Genomic DNA, 24,273 nt, shown 5'->3' on the forward strand with positions numbered 1-24,273 from the left:
ACAAGATAGTATTTTCACCTTTTTTGTTGTTGTTTGCTTGCATTTTGTTTTGTTTCTTAGTTTTTCCTTTTTGACCTGATTTTTCTTGTGCAACATGATAAATGTGGAAATATGTATAAAAGAATTGCACATGTTTAACATATACTGGATTAATTGCTGTCTAGGGGAGAAGAAAGGGAGAAAAATTTGGAACACAAGGTTTTGTCAGGGTGAATGTTGAAAGCTATCTTTGCATATATTTTGAAAATAAAAAGTAATTATTTAAAAAAAAGCTGTCTGAGACTATAAGTTTCAGAGAAAATGCTAATTTTCACTGGCAAAGGATGTCTCTTTATCTGGGATATCTAAATAAGTGAAATCATAGGTTTTATCACTTTGTCTTCTTTTGGTATCTTATTGTCCCTAAGATATTTTATAAAATGATCCCTTAATGTCAAGATTATGTCATCTCCAGCATGCATTTCCATGATGTGTCTTTGATTTGGTTTAATTATTCTTCTCTAACTTTGTTTTAAGCTCTACTTCTACTTTAACAAGTCAAGTCAACAATCTTAATAAAGATTAAGTACTTATCATGTACGAGGTACTGTGCTAACTTTTGTAGATAGAAAGAAAGACAAATGGTCTTCTTATAAGGGAATTTGTTTCTAATGAGGAAGACAATATACGAGCAACTATATGCATACTAGATATACACAGGGTAAATTGGAGGCAATCTCAGAGGAAAAATCCTGCACTGGAGGGGACTGGAAAAAACCTCTTGCAGAATATAAGATTTGAGCTTCTGGGGAAGTCAAAAGATAAAGATGAAGAGGAAGAACATTCCAAGAATGGGAGACAGAGAGCAAAAAAGCTGGAGTCAGAAGATGGAGTGTCTTATGTGACTTACAGTAAGAAGGCCATTATTTTGTAGAGTACATGGAAAGGAATAAAGCAGAAGAAAACTGAAAAGGTAGGAAAGACCAGATTGTAAAGGATTTCAAATGCCCAAAAGAAGGTTTTATATCTGATCTTGGTGGTAATAGAAAACTATTGGAATTTATTGAATAGGAGAGGCATTTTTAGGCCTATGCTTTAAGAATGACATTTTGGTAGCTGAAGAAAGACTGGACTGATTTGAGGAGAGATTTGAGGAAGAAGGAACAACCAACAGCTATTATAGTAATATAGATATGAGGTAATGAAATTCTGCACCAGGATAGTAGCTGTGTTAAAAGAGAGAAAAAGGCATTTGTGAGGTATTACAAGGAAAGAAACATCTGGATTTGGCAACAAATTGCATATAACTGGCTACGTATATACAAATCTGATGGTGGAAAGATGATGGTATTGTTGACAGTAATAGAAAAGTTAGGAAGAGGGGAGAGTTTTGGACAGTTGTTTGTGCGATACCAAGTTAGAGATGTCTAATAGGCAGTTGGATATATGAGTTTGTAGGTCAGAAAAGAGATTAGATTTAGATAAATCTAAGAATCACTTGCAAAGAGATTGGATGATTGAATCCAAAGAAACTGATGAGATCACCAAGTCAGATAGTAGAGAGGAAAAAGAGAAGATGTTCCAGTATAAATCTTTGAGGGAAATACTTATAGTTAATAGTAACTTGGATGTAAAGTTTGAGAAGGGGCATTCAGATAAGTAAAAGGAATACCAGGGGAGAGCAGTGTCATGAAAAGCTGGAGAGGAGAGAATGTCAAGGAGAAGAGACTTGTCAACAGTATCAAAAAGCTGCAGAAAGTCAAGAAAGATGAAAGCTGAGAAAAGACCATGAGATTCAGCCATTAAGAGATCACTGGGGACTGAAGAGAGCATTTTAGGCTGAATGATGAGGTCAGAAGCTAGGCTGAAGACTGTTTAGAAGGGAGTCATTTGACATGTCAGATATTTGTAAGTCATAGTCCAAATGTCATTCTACTACGACTGATGATCCTTACTGGTGATCAATGGCTGATCAGTTCCATTTTCTGTCTACTTGGTGCTTTCTTCTAGGTTCATCTTGAATGTTATTGGGTTCCTGTGGCTTATTCTCATGCCAGGCTTTCTGTAGACTTTTTTTGTCTCTACTGCTCTTTCCTATTTTATGATACACTACCAACTATCATCTTTTGTCATCCTCTACAGTATTGTACAAATATGTTTCTGGCCTAAGCAAGTGTTATCCTCTTCTGCTTGGTTACATCTTCACTTGGATGATGTCTCTGGAGTCTTCATTTCCTTATTGCATTAATCACTTTATATCAGTTAAACTTATGTAGTAAATGGTGATGATAAAGGTCAATTATTTTTCTATTTCTGTTTTTTTGACAGTCTATAAATTAGGCTGACATAATAAATGTGTGTAATATATCTTCTCTCTGTTATCTCTCTGTCCTCTGTGGTGTGGTCAGAATTGGGAGCACTTTGCATTTCTACTACTTGACCCTTTATGCCCCTCAAAAGATATGTTAGTCAGTCAGTCAATAAACATTTATTGACTATTATGCGCTAGATACTATACTAAGCTCTGGGGATACATAGAAAGACAAAAACTGTCCCTGTCCCAAGGAGCTCACAATTTGTTGAGGGAGAAAACATGCAAATAACCATGTACAAAGTCTATACAGGATAAATTGAAGATAATTAATAGAGGGAGGATTTCATGTTAAGGGTAGCATTTTAACCAAGATTTTAAGGAAGCCAGGGAAGTGAAGAGGATGACAATTTCAGGTAGGAAAACCACATACATATTTTTAAAATGTGAGCTGAATATGAATAATTAAAAACTATTAGCTGAACAATACAGATACTCTTTTAAAAAATATTGTGCTTTTATTCATATTCAATCCCCATAGTCCTCTTTCTAGATGCAGATGTCTCTATCATAATCTATTGGAATTGCCTTGAATCACCTCATTGTTGTAAGGAGCCATGTCCATCAGAATTGATCATCATGTATTTTTGGTATTGTTGTGTACAATGTTCTCTTGGTTCTACTCATTTCACTTTGCATCAATTCATGTAAGTCTCTCCGGGCTTCTCTGAAATCATCCTGCTGATTATTTCTTATAGAACAATAATATTCCATAACATTCATATGCCATAACTTATTCAACCATTCTCTATCTGATAGGCATTCACTCAGTTTCTAATTCTTTGCCACTACAAAAAGGGCTGCCACAAATACTTTTGTACCTGTGAGTCCTTTTTCCTTTTTAATGATCTCTTTAGGATAGAGACCCAGTATTGTCACTGCTGGATCAGAGGGTATGCATAATTTGATTGCCCTTTGAACACAGTTCCAAATTGCTCTCCAGAATGGAGAGTCATCAGTTCATGACTCTACCAACAATGTTTTAGTGTCTTGATTTTCCCACATTCATTATTACTTTTTCTTGTTATCTTAGCCAATCTCAGTACCTCAGTAGCATTCAGTTGTCTTAATTTGCATTTCTCTGATCAATAGTGATGTAGAGAATTTTTTTCATATGACTATAAATGGTTTTAATTTCTTTGTCTGAAAATTCTGTTCATACCCTTTGACCACTTATCAATTGGGAAATGCCTTATATTCTTATAAGTTTGAGTTAAATCTCAATATGTTTTTCAAATGAGGTCTTTTTCAGAAACATTTCTTATAAAAAATTTCCCCCAGTTTTCATGCAGATACTCTTAAGACACTGACCTCTTTGCAGTTGCTCATATGGGATACTCCATGTGCCAACTCTGGGTGTTTTCACTGGTTTCACTGGTGTTTTCAACTCTCTTCATCTCAAATAAAAAAATGATATTTAGAAGTCCTTAACATAGGGTCCAATGCCTAGTATGACTTAATTAATGCTTGTGCTCTTCTTTTCTTCTTGCTATCTCATTGCCATATTCTTCCCTTCCCGATTTACTTCAAGTCCCAAGTTTGCCTTTCTGCATCCTTAATTCTGCATCCTTACTTTCTCTCTATTGGTTATCTCCAGATTATCTTGCTTGTACATAGTTGTTTTCACAGGAGCACTATTTTTTTGCTTTTCTTTGTATCCCTATTGCTTACACAGTGCTTGCCATATAGTAGGTGTTTAATGAATATTGATTGACTTATAAAAAATATACACAGAGTGCAGCTCAACCTTATATTACTTTTAGGCATATTGGAATAAATTTTACTTCACCCTCACAACTAATTATAATATTTAATTTCCAGAAATCCTATAATAGATGAAGAAATATTTAATTTTCATGTGTCCATGTTCATATCTATATAGTATATAAAGGGGTATATGTGTTAATATATAGCTTTTTGTGTTATTCAGTTAACTGAATAATTATTATAGCATAATATGACTATATTTTCTTCTTTACATAAAAAAGTAAAATGTTTTTGCAAATTTTTTAACTAAATAAATTTATTTTCTTCTTTTCCAGGAATATCACAATGTAGCTGGTAAGTTATCTGATTTCTTTCTCAATTCTGTTCTTGGAATGGTATGAGCTGGAGACAAAAGGGAACAGGATTAGTAAGTAGTAAAATCAAACCCTGTCCTTGGTGCTAGACACATCTGGAAGGTCAGGATAGTTGTAAGTCAATTTGAGAAGGGCTGATCTCTGCAGATGGCACTCAGAAATCTGTCTCTAGCCTCAGCTTCTTCTCCAAATTCCATTCCTGCATGTCATTGTCTGCAGGTCATTTTTGCCTGGGTGTGCAGTACCTAAAACTCAAAATATTTTAAATCAAACTTTCTATGTTAACTATCAGACGTGCCCCACCTCCATTAATGTCTTGGTTTTTATGAATGATGCCATTATTTTCCCATTCATCCATGTTCAAAATTTTGTAGTTGTTTTTAAGTCCTCCATCTATATTATACCTCCCACCTCATAGGCATTTGATTCCCAAATCCTGTTAATTATACCTTGTGCATAATATATTTCTTTCTTTCTCTCTTCCTTCCCACTATTGCCACCTTCTTAGTTAATCACCTCATTTTCAATAGACTATCATGAGTCTCCTAAACCATCTCTTTGCCTCTAGTCACTCCTCATTCTAATCCATCCTTCATATCCCTGCCGGAGTAATCTTCCTAATGCACAATTTGTATCATATCAGTCCAGTGCTCAAAAACCTCTAATGATTTCCCATTATGTAAGTTAATGAGCCACAGAACCTGAGATGAAAGTTGATTGACAGTCTAACCCATACTCAATCAGCTATTGTCTCCCCCCAATAATATTTCTGAAGAGTGATCATCTAATCTCCACTTGAAGGCTTCTAATGAAGGGGATCTCATTTCCTCTCAAAACAACTAGTTTTGCTTTTAGATAGCTCTCATTGTTAGTTTTTTCCCCTTTATAGCAAACCTAAATTTGCATTTCTTCATCTGCTCTCTGTGGCTGAGAACCTTGGGTTGTAGTTTATCTGGGCTTGATGATGACCTACTCCTTGCAGTTTTTCCCCTTTTTCATTTATCTTCAGCTCTAGTGACCTTATTCTATTTCTTGAATAAAATCCATTGTCCTCTTATCTTCCAAGGATACCTAAAATTAGGTTTAATGTATTGTTCCACACTTGTTTCCCACTACCTCATTTTATGTAGTCCACAACCCTTACAAATTGGGGATTACTCAGTGTTCCCAGAGATATGCTCCCTGAGATATGCTCCTCTTTCAGCCATTGAAATCTCATTTATCTTTTAAGGGCCAGGTTTTTAAAAAAAAACATGCTCTTATTCTCCCACTTGATAGGATTGCCATCATCTCATGACTTTTATCACTTTGTTCACACCTCTTATATGCACCAAACATTTTCTACTTTGTACCATACTGTTTGTGCCCTTGCCTTATCCTCCATCCTCTCATTCCCCAATTTATAAACTCTTTGAGAATAGGGACCATTCAATAATAGTCAATGTATAACAGCTCCATAGTCTTCAAATCAAAATTTTAATTCAGAGTTTCCCAAATCCTAAAAGCAGTCCTATGTAAATTAGTTGCTGTAGTCATCCTTACAATCAGTCTGTCTGCTTTGGAGGGACATGTTTTCATTCTAGTCCTAAAAAGGCAGTACCATAACATTTCCACTCCAGTGAACATTTGCTGTTCCTGTAAATCAAAAATCAGGATAGCAGGGAATGTGCATATAACATATAACCAATCATTTTCAAACATTTATATTTTGAACCTTTTATACAACAAGCATATTTTACACTGTTCAATAAAGATAAACACTTTCTCATTCATAACATCATATGTGTTTATATACACACAATTACATAGTCAAAAGTAACTATTCTAATCCATAACAATATGTCTCTGTATACACCATTATGTAGGCCATAAGCAACCAAATTATAACTCATGTTATTTACTCAGGTACATGCAAATACAGCAAGAACACCTATTATCCAAAATACATATAAGTAGTATATGATGAAATTACATAAAATTTATATATCAACATTTTATAAAAAGCAAAGGGAATAAATCTTTCAGAAACAATGAATGGTATGAAATATATAGAGAATATATAGTTCTACATATTATACATAGACTATTATTCAATTGTGTACTCAATTCTCTTTTTCCTGGTGGATTTATGGACACATAAATCATATATAAATCTAATTATTGGCTTTATTAGTCCTAATAATCTTATTATGAGTTTCTAAATTCTAGATTAATTATTAGTATTATTTAATAGTAACTCCGAGCTTGTAAATGACAAGTAGGAGATCATGGTATCTTTTAAATGCACCATGTTACCTCCCTACAACTGAAATATTAGGAAAAAATAAAGTTGCCTCTGAATTTGATTTCTCCCTTCATTGAACTAGCACTGTCTTATGCGATGCACTTGTTTGTGTTCTTAGATTTTTTTTTGGTTGTTGTTAAATACATCACATTTCATCTGCATCTGTATCATGGTTTTCTGAATTATCATTTAGTTCTGTCAGGTTTTTTTTCTCCAATGAGAAGAGCTTTCCCCTCCACCTCCAAATCCATTTAGCTGACTGTCCATTATTGTGGTCTGGTGGCTCATTAAAAAAGCTGATTAATTCCCCAAGAGGTGAGATAGTTATGGTGCATTCATTTTATAGGGTCCTGACCATTCTCTGGAGTTATTTTGTAGATTAGTAAATTGGCTTGTCTCTCTACAACAAGAAAGTGCATAGCTTTCAATTGTCTTGCTATCATATATTCTATGCACATCAAGTTAATTTATCTGGATTCTCTCAATATTATGAAGACCTTGATGTATTACTAGTGCATTATAAGTCACGTATTTATATTGTGCATATGTTTTTTTCCTCCTGAACTGAGGTTGTGACTAGACAATAAATCTCTGAGTATGTCTTTAATTAAGACATATACTGACTATAAGTATCTCTGTTATCTCCATTATTTTCTTTTTCTTTTTGTAAATAATATTTTATTTTTCCAATTACATATAAAGATAATTTTCAACATACATTTTTATAAGATTTTGAGTTCCAAATTTTTCTTCCTTCTTTTCCCTTCCCCTTTTACCAGACAACAAGCAATCTGATATGTTATTCAGGTGCAATCATGGAAACATATTTCCACATTAGTCATGTTGTGAAAGAAGAAACATAAAAAAATGAAAATATATATACTATATATTCATAATTCTTTTCTACATGTGGATAGTATTTTCTGTCATGGATTATTTGGAATTATCTTGAATATAGCAATTGTATTGCTGTATCTCTATTATTTTCAATTACAAAACACTAATCAATTGGCAAACAAGGTTTTCTTCTTAACATCAACAATTATGGGGGAAACCCTGTGACAAGTCAATTTTCAACAAGCATTTATTAAACACTTGCAATGTGCCAGGCTAAGGTACAAAAAAAAAGCAACCCTAATCCCCCTAACCAAAACCCCCCCCTCTACCCCTACCCCTGTTCAAAACAAAACCAAAAAAACCCCAAAACACAAAAAATAAACTATAATCCTTGCTCTAAAGAAAGAATACATTCTAATGTGTCATAGACTATGTATAAATATTAAGGTATATATAATATATGGATTATCATATAGAGTGTATGAAAGGAATCTAAAAGAGTAAGCAGTAGCAGCTAGGAAGACTGGAAGAGCATCTTGCAAAAGGTGGGATGTGAAAAGAAGAAAAACCAGGAAAAATTAAGTAGTAAAGGTATTTCAAAGTGTTTTTTCTATGATGTTATCACACCATAAATTGTTCTAGTTTTGTTCATTTCTCTTTGTGTCAGTTCATAAGTCTTCCTAGTTTCCTTTGAAACTTTTCATCATTTCTTGTGGAATGGTAATATTCTATTCTATTCTATTCATATACCATATTTTACTTAGGTAATTCTCTTTTTAAAAAGATTATTTTTTATTATATATTTTATTTTATTTTATAATAACTTTATATTGACAGAATCCATGCCAGGGTAATTTTTTTTTTACAACATTAACCCTTGCACTCGCTTCTGTTCCGATTTTTCCCCTCCCTCGCTCCTCCCCCTCCCCTAGATGGCAAGCAGTCCTATATATGTTAGATATGTTGCAGTATATTATTTAGGTAATTCTCAATAGAAATACCCTCTTACTTTCCAATTTTTAGCTTTCATTAAAACAAATTGCTATAAATATTTTTGAACATGTAGATCCTTTTTCTTTTATTTCTTTGCTGCATAGCCATAGTAATATATATCTGGGTCAGAGTATCCACAGTGCATTAATTTTTCAGGTATAGTACCAAATTCAAAATGGCTGGAGCAATTAAAACCTTCACAAATACTGGTATTCTGATTTTCTCACAGTTTCTCCAACGTATGTTATTTTTTTTTTTTTGTCATCTTTGCCAGTCTGATTAGTATGAAATGGAACTGCAAAGCTGATTTAATTTGGATTTCTCTAATTATTAGTGATTTCAAGCCCTTTTTTATATCGTTATTGATAGCTTATTTTTTTTTATTTGAAAACTGTTCCATATTTTTTGACCAATTATCTATTGAAGAATGGTTCCTAGTCTTATAAATTTGAATTATTATATGTCTTGAATATTAGATCTTTAACATATAAATTTGCTACCAAGATTTCCCCCCCACTTATTTGCTTCTGTCTTGATTTTAACTACATCAGTTGCTTGTGTAAAATATTTCTAATTTTATATAATTAAAATTGTCTATTTATCTTGTATGATCTCTCCTTTTCTTTTTTAGTCATTATCTCTTCCCTTTTCTAAAGGTCTAAAAGATAATTTCTTCCTTAAATCTCCAATTTGTTTATGATGTGACTTTTTAGATCTAAACCTAATTTCCACCAGACTTTGGTCCAATTTTCCCAGTGGTTTTTGTCGTATAATGAGTTTTTCCCTCAGTGACTAGGGTCTTTGGGTTTATTGAACATCTATACCTTTGTATATAGGGTTTAAAAAATAAATTAGAATTTATTTAGAAATAAATTTCTAATTAAGGCTGACATACCATGTTTTCTGGGTCTGAATCACTTCTTTAGTGAACTCACTTTTAGATTTCCCTAAATAGGGAAAGGGTTTTTGTTTGTTTGTTTGTTTGTTTTGTCACTTATCCATAGAGTGCTAATCTTTACATAAAATATAATGAAATTTCCTCTGTCAAAGGACTGGAATATAGTATTTACCTCAGACCCATTGTTTAAGACAGCAGTACATTTATCCTAATAGTAGTCACTGACACTTCTGAGAAGGGGTGAGATGAATCCAGGTGGAATGGTTCAGTTTACAGCTGCAGCCAATATTAACCTGATCATCATCTTGTAACCTGAGATGTCCTTTATCCTTGGCCTCCTCCACATTTCTGATGCTGATTTCTTGATACACCCTCAAAATTACAAATCTGGTTCACAGATCATTCTTACACTCTGCTGGTTCTCCCTCATACCGAGAGTTCAGGTTAACTCATTTGCCCCAAGTCACACAGCTAGAAAATGTCCAGTGTCTGAGGCTGGATTTGAATTCAGGTCTTCCTAGCTCCAGGGCCAAGTGCTCTATCCACTGTCCCACCTGGCTGCCCCTTCATCCATCCTTTTAAGCCACAGTCATAACGAAATAAACTTTTGCTATTTGCTTTAGTGAACTTGCCTCACATGGTCTGGATCCCTGCTTTAACTCTCTGACTACTCACATTGGAATGCTGGCTGGTCCCCCTGTCATCAGAGATTTGGTCAATTGTAGCACCTGATTTTGAGCAATCAGGTGTGTTCCCTCACAGAGGCTTTATAGTCTACCTAAAGGAAAATATCTTGATATTAGATTGGACTGAATTTTCATCATTTTCTGGTGTTTGGAAATAACATTCAAGCTAGTTTACTATTTCTAGTAATCCATCAAAATTGGCAGCTTTTTCATAACAAAAACCAATTAGGCATACTTTAAAATTTCAGAAATATTAACATTTAAGCTAATTTACTGTTTCTAGTAATTAATCAAAATTGACAGCTTTTTTTGGTAACAAAAACCAATTAGGCATACTTTAAAATTTCAGAAGTATTCTATACCTCAGCATACTCTATACCTCTTCTAGATTAAAAACATCTTCTTCCTTACATTCTATTATTCATTTTACTATCGACATCTATAATTGACTATCCACTTAAACTATGAACTCAAAGAGTCTTTTTTTTGGTTGAATAGGAGATAGAATGAAATTGGTAAATGCCTACCAAGTCTCCTATCATGGTACCTTTCTGGTTTCTTTGTCATCTTTGCCAGATGATTTCAGAGTTTGTAATCTTTAGCAAACTTGAGGTGAGGACTTTTCTCAAGGAAGGTCTATGGTTTATGAAAATGCTTTAAAGTATGGAAAGCATTTTAACATCTATAGGCAAGGTGGCAAAGCAAAGAAGCATTTACTAAGGATTTACTATATTCCAGACACTATAAGGAGTGGGGATACAGAAACAATCCAAAAAATAAAGAGTTCCTGTTCTCAAAGAGTTTACTTTTTTTTTTAGGAGAAGAAAATACACAAAAAGGAACTGATGAGGAGTAAGGAGTAACAGTTCCAAGTGCAAGCAAAGAAAGTAAAAAACCCAATTGGGAGATGAATTAAGGTTGGTCAGTCTCAACTCCTTAAAATGGAGGCCCTGGGAGAAACTCACTAATAAGAGTAAGAGGCTAGTACAGGAGAGGGATGTATTAAAACAAGAAGGCTACGGGCACAGAATGACATTTCAGAGGGAGGAGAATCAATGTGATGAAGGAAGTTCCAAGGTGAGACTGCAACTTAGGCCAGAAAGTCAGAAGCACAGCCATGAGGATGCGGGGAGGAATAAATGTTGGCTGGCCTGGACCTTTTCCCCAAAGGCTTCCCTTTTCCCCTGGTAGCTGTTTGGGGTGCCTCAAATGACTTTTTTATTCTAAGTTAATTTTTATAATTTGTCTTTAGTTATTTTCTCATTAAGATTATGTTAAATCTGTGAAGTATCCTTTCCTTCTGTGTGGGAAGTTTGGTAACAAGATTCTGATAATTTTCTCAAATCCCTATTATACAAAGAATTTTAAGAAGGATCCATATCCTCAGGTAATTCACAGAACATAGATAAGGTTTATCTTTCTCTTTATACTTCTTAGTTAATATTTTACATTTCTATACATTTTCAATAGGAACTTATAAAATATCCTCAATATCTTTATCCCTGAGGTCGGGTTATTCTCTTAACTAAGAATTCTCTTTCTGGCTTTGTCTGTATTACAAAGCACCAATGCTTTAGAGATACAACATCTGGTTTATTTATATTAGTAATATTTAATAAAGAATAAAATAAATAATTGACTATTAATACTTAAATATTCAAATAATTAAAATTCTATCACAAAAACTGATTTGACATAAAGGAATACATACTGGAAAACAGTTTTGAAAAATTCATTTTTATCTCTTGTTAGTAGATTCCTTTGACACTAGGGTACCAATAAATAATGGTTGGATAAAGTCACTAATAGCATTTTCCCAATGTGAAGGGCACTCCAATAAATTCTATAGTCTGTGACTGGCTTACTTGCTCCCACTTAACATTAACACTGATAGGTTTTGGATTTTTTTGTTTTTGTTGTTCCCAAAGTTGGACTTGGTCATGCTTACCATATTGCCACAATTCACCCTCAGGATCTCAATAGTAAACCTAGTGAGGGAGAAATGCATTTCTATGCTTACAACTGTAGCTCCTGAACCACTGGGATGTCATTTACACAAATTAGGAACAATAACACTATTAACTTTTTCTTTTCTTTTCTTTTTTCTTTTCCTGAGGCAATTGGCGTTAAGTGACTTGCTCAGGGTCACACAGCCAGGAAGTGTTAAGTGTCTGAGGTCAGATTCAAACTCAGGTCCTCCTGACTTGAGGGCTGGTGCTCTATTCATTGCACCACCCAGTTGTCCCAACACTATTGATTTTTAAATATGAAACGAGAGACAAAAGCAAGTCTATCCATAACATTACTTAAACAGAACAAACAAGAATAATCAAAACATAACAGTTTGCCCATAACCATGGACCGCACTCATCTCACACATTATCCAGCTCAGGGGGAAAGTGGGTACAAACTTACAGAAAAATAGCCAGGAGGCGCATGATTAGAGAAACTCATGACCGAACTGTGGGCCGGGATCCTGGCTTCTGCTCAGGGACCAGCCTGCCCCTGTGTCACTTCTGGGCCAGTGCTCTCACGATCCTCTCAGCTCCTGTTCTGTGCAGAGCCTCCTCTCGGCTGGTCTGGGTTTGCCGCAGCAGTGTTAGATGGCAGGAGCCTTAAACCTGGCATCTGCAGGCTAGCCTTTTTCTTTGGCTGAGTGCTGAAGCAGTGTGACTCGGTTTCAGGATCTGCAAAGCTGTATAGAGTCTGTTCTGCAGAGTTTTAGGGGTGATCGCTGTTTTTCTTTCTCTAGCCAAAGAAGGCTAGAGAAGGGCAATGCTGCCAACCTTAATGGGTTCCCCTTTCCTCAGCTTATAAATGATGCAAAAGAGCAAGAGAGCCTTTCTCTAAACACCTGTTTGCTCACCTTCTGTAAAGGGCTTCTCTGATATTTTCCACAGTATTTTTTAGCAGCTTCTGATCTGGCTCATATTGGGGTCATATTATATGTAGTGAGCTACTATCTTAGGATGGGAAACCTAAATCCACATTTCTGTCTGATATGATACATAAAGTCAAAATACTACAGTCCCAAAATAATTTTTTGATTCAGTTTCTCAATAAAAGTTTCATTCTTAGAGAAGGGGGTAGGTGAGGAAAATCATTTTTATGGCACCTACGGTGTGCCAGGAACTGAGCTAAGCACTTATAGTTATATTAAAATTAATTGAATTTTTTGAAATTTATTTCAAAATTTGAAATTTTGAAAATTAATTGAATTTAGTTATTTTCTCATTAAAAGGAAACTGATGTTAAATGACTTGCCTAGGGTCATATATACTAATAAGTATCTTAGGTTGAATTTGAATTCTGGCTTTCCTAATTCTGGATCTAGCTTTCAATCCACTGTGCCACCTTAAATCCACTGTGCCAAGTGAATTAGCTGCTGGAAAACCATTCATTATAGCCTTTTTTTTTTGCCTTTGGGGTGTATGCTTTTGCTCTGGTTCTCTCAGAATTCTCTATATTTTGTTCCATAAACTTTTAGCTGAGGACCAGCTTTATTCTCCCTTTCTCCAAATCATCTGTGAATCTCCCAAGATACTTTTGAATGTTTCAAACAAAATAGCTTTTCTTGTACTTTTCAGCTAGTATAAGGCCAGTACCTTACATCTCTATCTCCTAGTCCCTAATATCTTAATCAGAAAGAGATTGGCTTGAAATTAGAGCCCATAGGTTTGAGTATTGGCTCCATCACTTATTCAGTTTCCTCAGCCATAAAATAGGGAAAATACTTGCACTTCAGTAATAATAGAATAACATATATAATGAATTCTTACAATTATTGTTAATAGTTGTAAACCATTCTAGTTTTAAGATGATGTTGGAAAGCTCTGGAGAAAAGCCCTGTGCTTGGCTCTTAAGTTTCCTATCTTCCCTGGAACACAAGGTTCAGAGATTTCACTGCAGGTGCAGAGAAATGGGAAAATATAAGCTATGTCTGCAGGATTTCTGAGATATGTCTAACTAGGCCATTTCAGCTTGTTTTCTGTTATTGTGGTAACACAATAGAAAGATTGCATTTGGAATGAGGGGATCTGAGTTTGACCTCTGGTTTAGCCATTGTATCCCTGTTTTATTCCAATTAATATTATTCCATTTAATGTGATCCCAAAGGTGTAGTGATTATTAGTGTCATAACTTATCTATTAATATAGATATATATTAATATTAGAGATATAGATATATATTATATATGTCTATAACATGTATAATTATATATAATATATAAATAGATATATAATAACATAATTCGATCAGTCTGGTCAACTAATAATAGTAAAAGGATTACATATATCAATACATATTTTATGTATATTATATTTGAGGATAATTAGACAAGATAAATTCAACCTAAATAAAGTCCCAAACTTTAAACGACAAGCTCTAAATTCACTAACCTCTTATAAGTTGTGCCTAACCAGAAGAATATTAACCAGAAGATTTTCATTCTTTTGGCCTATAAGACCAAGGCCATTGTGGGTGAAAGGATGGCAGGGCTCTGGATCTCTGTTCTCTTTTGCTTACTCACCATGATCAAACCCAGCATTGATGGGATGTCCTATATGAAAAGTTCTCCAACATATTTTTGTACCTCCAGACTACCAAAGAGATAGCCATCTTATGACCACTTAGTCAGCTGAGATGAATTTTGCTTGTCCATTCTATGACCACCGATGCTGATAATGTTATTTCTGACCCTCTAAAGAGTCAGGAGCAGGGTCTGTCAAACAATGAGACTCTATATTTTACTTTGCCTTTTCTGTGTCATCTGGGTATCAAGTATTATACAATTAAGACCCTGGATATCGTGAAGAACATTTGAGGTCCATTTCATCAGAGGGAACCATGGAGTTCTGCTTCCATTCCTTCTATGGTAGAGTGGGACTTTCGGATTCCTCGCCACTTACTTTCAGTGTAATATTGGGCAAGTCAGTTAACCTCTTCAGGCTTCAATTTCCTCATCAGTAAAATGAAGAATCTATTCTTTTCATCTTTAAATCTATGATCTTATAAGTGTGCCTAAGCTGGCTTACAGCCAGTCAGTGCTCATTAGTGGTGGCAGTGATATTAAAAAGCACTTATTATTTCCTTATGTAGGAGCAGTATCATATCATCAAATAAGGAGACCCTATCTCTAATGATGATAATTCTACCACTGAAAATAGTACTGATGTCTGGACAGCTGCCTTAATGGATAACCACCATAAAAATGAATTTTAATGGATAAGGATATTTGTTTATGTCATGAAGTAGACTGGGAAGGTAGTCCACATTGAATCTATAAACCAAGGGCAGATGAAAAAGGTGATACCATCATTTGTGGCTAGTTTGGTTTTTTTTTTTTAAGCTCTTGTCTCTCTTTACCTAAGTTGCAGTACTTCTATATTTTCTGGCTGTAATTTCTCCTGTCTATATTTTAAGACTTCAGGGTTGGAAATAATCTTAGAATCATAAATAGTTATAGAAGAAAGGAACCCCAAAAATCATCTCAAGTGAGAGCACTTGGATCTGGAATGGGCTAGGTATGTCCAGGCACATTATTATGTCAAAAAAGAAAATGTAGCTTTTTGTTTTAGTTTAATCATGATACACTCCTTCAGTTTGCAAGTGCAAATTGATGTGATGTAGAAATATATAGAAAAATCACATTCATTCATAGTACAAACCTCCACTATTATGGAACCTTGTTCACAATGATCCTTCCCTCCCCTCCATCCAGCTGGCAGTGAGACCAAGCATTGAATTTTGAGTCAGGAAGACTTAATTCAGACGTGATCTCAGAGACTAATTGTAGGACCCTGGGGCCCTTAACCTCTGTGTGCTCCATTTTCCTCAATTGTAAAATGGGAATAATAACTGCACTTACTTTCAGGGTTATTGGGATTATTAAATGAGATAATGTTTGTTAACATGTAGTATAGTATCTGCTGCATAGTACCTAGTACCCAGTACTTAGTACTAATGTATAAATACTCATTCCCATTTCCTTTCTTTTTCCTCTCAGATTATTTACTTATGAAAAGTCTTTGACCTATATAAGAAAACTCCAGTGTATTATATCTAATTTTAAAAAATATACTTTACTGAAATAAGATAAAGCCTGTGGCTTTACATTTTGCTTCAATTGTGTGTTGCCTTCTTTCATTTTAAAATATAGATCAATTCATTGTAAAGATAAGAAAAAAGGGCAGATAAACTGAATTACAATAAATATGCTGATGTTAGTGTAAAGACTTTGGACTTCAAAAAAAAAAAAAGACTTTGGACTTCTCACTAAGCACTTATGATAGGATAATGTTACTCTCTGTTCAAGGATATAAAATAAATGAAGTAATGACCAACAATGTAGTTCTTATTCAGTCATCAAATGTTCCATCTGATAACTCAGTCTGTGAAAAAAAAAAGTTATCTAAAGATTCTTATTAGTCCAAATTGCCCATATTTCCTAGAAGTAAAGAGGGAAGAAATAAGTTTTAAAATTTTATTTTTAAACAAGTTTTTTTAAAAATTATGAATGGTAGGAGATGTAGATTATTATAATATATTTTATTAAAAGACAAAGCACTTTACTTTTGTTATCATTTTTTCTACTCCAATAATGTGGTGAATAAAGGTTACGTTGATCTAGGATTTATTGATAAAGGATTGAGAAATTGAAGAGGGTAAATGATTGTAATAAAACTAATTGGTTGAACTGTTCTTCATGGTTAACCTTTAATTATGGGAAATCTATAGATATATTATCTGTGGGCAAGTAGACTTAGCTGTCCAAATAAGAAGAATAATGTCATATTAAAGTTCAACAGAGCAACTGGATGATGATGTTCTGATTTTCATGTTAAAAGTGGAAGACCATAAGTCACAATGAAAGAGCTGATAATTTTGAGGAATATTGATTTCTAAATCTTGTCAACATGCTCTAAAATATGAATTTATAATGGCAAAGCATATACAACAATCTCTCTGAAACACTAATTTTCATTCAAATTAATTTAAGTATGCCTTTTAACATTGTTATAGAACAGAAAATCATATCTTTATTAAATGGAGAAAATGGTTTCAATAACTACTGATGTTACTATTGACTGTGAATAACATGAATGAATAGCCACCATTTTGTGATATTTTGACAAGGAAAAATATTTTCTACTTGAGCTTGTTTTGTCTATTCAACAATTCAAGAATTAATGCTTAGTCTATTTTTGATCAGTTAAATGATGCCTTTGGAATTTAAAAAAAATTAGTCAATCGATGATATGTTTAGTTTGATGGTATACTTACTATTTTTGCATATTTTTGTGGATATTCAAATGAAATGTAAAGTAGCATTGACTCTTTTTGAACTTTCTCCTAATAGATGCATGTTCTTTGAATAAACAAAATAAAACTTTATTTTTGAGAGACTGTTTTTCAGGACTTATCCAAGAGAGTCTTGTGTGACATGTAGAACTCTGTAGTCACTGTCAAGCACAAGATGGACTTATATGGCATAAACACTGATTGATATAAAATGAAACTATATCATTTTATGAATTTTATAAGAAATTATCAAAATCACTAGCTTTGATGATGCCATAAACCAAAATCATTCACGTTCATCTTTGCCCCTCATATAACATATCATTTTCTACAACTAGTGATAAAAATCAATCAGTCTCTTCATGCTCATTCTAGATCTCACCTAATTCTTTGGTTATGAAAAGGATGGCCCAGAATATCTTCAATGATAACATGAATATACATGTAGAGAATGATGTATTTATTAACTCTTTTCAGTTAAAAAGAGAAAAATATCCACTCATATTATTGATGCAGTTGAGTCCTAGCATCCCTTGACTCAATATTACCAGTATTCACCATCAATTTGAACAGAAGAATTATAAAATTGTGACTGTAATGAGAAAATTGCTGATCTTAGGGATCAGCAGGAACAATATGATAATCATTACTCACAAAGTTAATGCGACCTTAGATGATTGGGAGCTGAAATTGGATTGTATTTGGGGTTATTATAGCTCCATTTCTGAAAGTGGAACTATGTTCCCCATCAGAGAATGGCTTGAATTGGCTCAAGGAATTGGATTGGCCATCCACGTTAAAGGCCTTTTACACATCTGTTCAAGTGCTTTGCTCTCTTACCTATTTCAAGTTGTTGATTTGAAAGAGCTTTTTCAAAGATAGTACTTTGTAAAAAAAAATCAAAACAAAACAAAAGGATATGTAGTGTCCCAAATGCACCACACATCACTCATGAGTTTGTATATTGAACAAGAATTGGCTTGGTCTAAATTAGCAAGGAATATTTTACTTGTCAGATCTACGGAAAAGGGAAGAATTTATGACCAAACAAGAGGTAGAGAGCATTATGAAATGCAAAATGGTTAATTTTGATTATGTTAAATTAAAAAGCTTTTGCACAAACCTAGCCAATACAATCAAGACTAAAGGGAAAGCAGAAAGCTGGGAAACAATTTTTACTGTCATTATTTCTAACAAAGGCCTCATTTCTAAAATATATAGAGAACTATTACTACTAGTCCAGCCAGAGCAGCCAGGCAGCCAGTGAGGTTTTAGACTTTGGGGAGGGGCTGGAAGATGAACTGAAATGAAACATGGGTCAGGTGGGAGATGTGAAGAACAAACTTTGTTATTAATCTGAAGGTAAGGATTTATATATCTTTTATGAAGGCAATAGTCAGTAGTTTCTCCTGGGAATATTTTTTCTCATGGGAATATTAGCTATGAAATCACCCAGACAGTTTCCTCCCTTCCTTGCAATCTCCAAGGATATCCTTTTCCCAAGAGACAGAACAGATGGTGAGACAACATCCTGAGTTTTCACAGCCATCGTTCAGAGTACAAGCTATAGGGATAACTTGAGCTGGCCTGAATCCTCTGACTCCTCAGAGCTGGTCCACAACAAAAAACCAAGGCAATTTTCCCCAAATGTAAATGGTTAAAGGATATGAACAGGCAGTTTTCAGATGAGAAAAATTAATCTATAGTCCTGTGAAAAATGCTCTAAATCACCATTGCTTGAGAAATGCAAATTAAAACAACTCTGAGGTATCATCTCACACTTATCAAATTGGATAATATGACAGATAAGGAAAATGATAAATGTTGGAGAAGATGTGGAAAAATTGGAAGACTAATACATTGTCGATGGAGTTGTGAACTGATCCAACTACTCTAGAAAGCAATTTGGAACGATGCCCAAAGGGTTATCAAACTGTGCATACCATCTGATCCAGCCATGTCTCAACTGGGTCTGTATCCCAAACATCATAAAAAGAGGAAAGGACCCTCTAATGTGCAAAAAATATCTATAAAAGCTCTTTTTGCAGTAGCAAAGAAATGGAAATGGAGGGAATGCTCATCAGTTGGAGAATGGTTCAACAAGTTGTGGTAAATGAATGTAATGGAATAATACTATTTTGCTATAAGAAATGATGACCAGATTTTTAAAAATCTGGAAAGACTTATATGAACTGATGCTGAATCTAGTGAACTAAGACGTTCTAAAAGACTCATGATAGAAAATGCTGTCTACATCCAGAGAAAGAACTATGAAGTCTGAATGCAGATTGAAGCATACCATTTTCAATTTTTTGTTTTTTTTTCTTTCTTGTGTTTTTCCCTTTTTGTTCTGATTCTTCACAACTTAACTAATGTGGAAATATGTTTGATAGGAATGTACATGTATAACCTATATCAGATTGCTTGCCATTGTGGGGAGGAGGGAAGAGAAAAAAATTGGAACTTAAAATCTTATAAAAGTGAATGCTGAATACTGTCTTTATATGTAAAATTTTAATGCAAATAATTTTTATAATGCAAAAATTTTATTAGGTAGGGGAAAATAAGGAATTTGTTTGGTCAGTTAATTATAATGATGTGATTGAAGAATTTAAGTTCTCCTTAGTGAGTGATATTTAATTCTTTTTTCTCCCGAGGCAATTGGGGTTAAGTGACTTGTACAGGGTCACACAGCCAGGAAGTGTTAAATGTCTGAGGTCAGATTTGAACTCGGTCCTCCTGACTTCAGGACTGGTGCTCTATCCACTGTGCCACCTAGCTGCTCTATGATATCTAATTCTTTAGGATAGGGAGGTTAAAAAATTTTTTTTAGTCTATTTGCATTAACTTATTATCTGGTTAAAAATAAAAATCATAAAAATTGCTATATACTTGTGTATCTGATTATCATTAGAGTAAAAATTTGACACTTTGAGTCTCATTTTTAAAGTTTGTATTTTGTAAGGGTAATAATGGTGTTGGTGGTAAAGTGCTATGTTAAACTAGTAAAGGGTTTGTCACTCCCTCTCCAAAGGCCACCCTTCCGCCCATTCTTATGAAGTTTGAGTTTACTCCTCACATCCTTCCTTCTGGTGGGATTTTTTCCTTAGTCATTCCTTTGACTAAGGAGTCTCTCCTAGGAGGATTTGGTTTTTCTTTTCTAACTTGCCATGGTAATATATTGGAAAGAAAAATGAGTCAAAGTCCCATTTATATGATTAGTTGTAGCTCCTTACAACCTCTCCCAGCCAAAGATGCTCACTTATTCCCTAGAAAAGGTCTGGGTCTAAGTTTCTTTCTTTGCTTTGGGAAGTTGTAAAACTGAATAATTCTCTTTCTATTGGTCTGAGACACCTTGTACAAGAAATTTGCTTTAGTATATAGATATCATAGATTTAGCATCTCTTTTATCTTGGGTGTTTCTCCTCTATTACTACTCTAAGCTGCATTTAAATAATGAATAGTACATTACATAATACAATGAATAGATCAGCAATAAAATGGTTAATTAATAAATTATTAAATAGATGACTTCAGAGAAAGTTTCAAAAACTTTCTATGCACAAAGTGAGTAGAAAAAGGAAAACTTTATAATAAAAATTTCACAAAGAAAAACAACTGTGAAAGACTACAATTCTGATCAATGCAATAATTAACCATCAGTCCAAAAAATGTAAAGAAAATAGAATAGTCACCAGCTGACAGAGAGCTGGTGAACTTAAAGTGTAAACACATATATTTTTGGATATGGCTAATGTCAGAATTTGTTTCGCTTGGGTTATGTTGCAATATAATGAAATCTTCATTATTTTTTAAAATCTGTTTAGGGAGAGAGAAAGATAATGGAAATGGTGGATTAATTTAAAAATGCTTATTAAATAAAAAATTACTATTAAAAAAAATAAAGTAGTGGTTAATCAATTATAACTTAAAACTGGCTTTAAAGACAAAGGGTACAAGAGGGCAAATAATTTTTTTTTCAAATTTTGAGTCCTAAGTTATTTTTCTTCCTTCAGCCTTTTCCTTATCTACTGAGAAAGTAAGCAACATGACATCTATTATATATGTAAAATCATGGAAAACACATTTGTATATTATCTGTGACATAAAAAATAAGAGAAATATAGAAAGTAAGAAAATTATACTTCAATTTACACTCAGAATTCACTAGTTCTTTTTCTGGATGTAGATAGCAAATTTCATGAAGAGGTCTTCTGAATTGTCTTGAATCATTGTGTTGATCAGAGTAGCTAGGTATTTCACAGTCTATCATCATTACAAGATTGCTGTTCTTATATGTACAACGATCTGCTCATTTTAGTTCATATAGGTCTTTTCAAGTTTTTGTTTGTTTTTGAAACCATTTCCCTTGTCATTTTTTATGGCAGAGTAATATTCCATCACAATCACAGATCACAATTTGTTTAGTCGTTCCCCAGTTGATGGATATTCCACCATTTTCCAATTATTTGCCACCACAAAAAGAGAAACTAGAAATATTTTTGTACACATATATCCTTTTCCTTTTCCTTTGTTCTTGGGATATAGATCAAAGAGTATGTAGTTTTATAATCTTTGGACATAGTTCCAAATGGTTTCAGAATTGTTGCACTAACTCAGAACTCTACCAATAATACATGAATGTACCTATTTTTACGCATCCCCTCCAACATTTGTCACTTTCTGATAGTTGTATGGAGGTACCTCAAAGTTGTTTTATTTTGCATTTCTCTAATCAATAGTGATTTAAAGCATTTTTTCATATGACTCTAGATAGTTTTGATTTCTTCTTCTGAAATTACATGTTTATATCTTTAACCATTTATAAAATGGAAAATGGCTCTATTTTTTTCACTGAATAGTATTTCATTTTTTTCCCCAATTACATGTAAAGATAGTTTTCAACATTCATTTTTTAAATAAGATTTTGAATTCCAAATTTTTCTTTCTCTTTCCTTTTTCCCTCCCCAAGACAGCAAGAAGTCTAAATATAGATTATACATGTACATGTTAAACATTTTTTCACATTAGTTATGTTGTGAAAAAACAATCAGAACAAAAGGGGAAAACCATGAGAAAGAAAAAAAAAATCAAAAATGGTGAAAATAGTATGCTTTGAACTGGATTTAGACTCCATAGTTATTTCTTAGGATATGGATAACATTTTCCTTCATGAGTAGTTTGGAATTGTCTTGTATCATTGTATTGCTGAGAAGAAAACTCAAGAATATAAAAGTTGATCATCTCACAATGTTGTTACTGTATACAGTGTTCTCCTGTTTCTGCTTACTTCACTTAGGATCAGTTCATATAAATCCAGATTTTTTCCTGAAAACCACCTGCTTATCATTATTAGTCAATTATTTCAATAATTTCTATTTTACCTTCTGGACCTAAGAGAAGGTCACTTTTCCTTTATAATGTTTTGAAATATGATATCCATTTTTCAGATTGTACAATAATTCTTAAATTATTTTCTTTTATTTTTTCATTCTTTTGACTTGTTTTATTTTTTGAAGTTTTATGGGGTCATATGTTTGTACTTGTCCAATTCTAATTTTTAAGGAATTATTTTCCTCAGTGACTTTTTGTATATTTTTTTAGGCAATTCTGTTTTTTAAGGAATTTTCCTCAATATTTTATTGTATCTCATTTACCATTTGACTAGTTCTGCCTTTTAAGGAGTTCTTTTCTTCAATGAAGTATTATTATACTTATTTTACCATCTGGTCAATTCTACTTTTTAAGATATTATTTTCTTTAGCATTTATTTTTTGTGCCTCTTTTTCCAAGACACTAATTTTCATAATATTCTTATGTCATTCTCTTTTCTTTCCCAAAAATTTCCTCTAGTACTCATCTCTTTCTATAATTCTTCTCGGAATTCTTGTTGGGTTTATGTCTAATTAGCATTTTGCAGATGTTTTATATAATTTTAGCTTATTTTTCTCACCACATAGTTATCTTCTAAGTTTATATGTTAATCTTCACTGTCACCATAGTACATTTTTATATCAGGTTCTTTTTTTGTTGTTTGCTCATTTTCCCAGCCTGTTTCTTAACTCTGAAATTTAGGTTAAAGATAGAATCTGCTTACTTGGGGATGGTGAGGCACTGTCCCAAGCTTTAAGCTTTTTCATTCCTCCAGGATGCTCCATATTCTGCAGTTTATATTGTGCCTGCCAGCTTGTGCCCAGAGTGAATTGTCATTGCTTGGATAGAAGGGTCAAACTTATAGGCCAAAGTTGGGCCCGAAGCATCCATAAGATCAGGTCAGCTGCCTAGAGAACTGAGGTTGGGAATGCTGGTGATTTCTACCCACTACAAAGTATTCATATCTAATGTCCAGTTATGTAAGTAAAGCTTAGTTGTTAATTAAAAAAAACTAGTTCTTTTAGTTTTTTTTTTAATTTGAAGAATAAAAAAGGCTTTTATGTTTAAGTATTCAATAAATGTTTACTTTTTAAAAAATTGCCTGAGTTAGAAGGAGTATATATACATAGAGGGTACAGTGTGAGTTGAATATGAAGGGATAATATCTTTTTTAAAAAATGATGAAATTAAAAGGTTAGAGAGGAGTGTCCTGAGAGAAAGTAAAAGGGAAAAGTAGAATGGTGAAAATTATCTGCCATAAAAAGAGTCAAGAAAAAGCTTGTATAGTGGTGGGGAAAAGGGGGAGAAGAGGGTGAGAAAGTGAGTGAACCTTACTCTTATCAGAATTGGCTCAAAGAGGAAAAACATACATATTAAACATGGGTATAGAAATCTTATCTTACCATGCAGGAAAATAGGAGGGGAATGTTATATGGGAATGAGGAGAAAGTGATAAAAGAGGGGGCAAA

This window comes from Antechinus flavipes, chromosome 2, assembly GCF_016432865.1.
Source record: "Antechinus flavipes isolate AdamAnt ecotype Samford, QLD, Australia chromosome 2, AdamAnt_v2, whole genome shotgun sequence".
Taxonomy (NCBI): domain Eukaryota; kingdom Metazoa; phylum Chordata; class Mammalia; order Dasyuromorphia; family Dasyuridae; genus Antechinus; species Antechinus flavipes.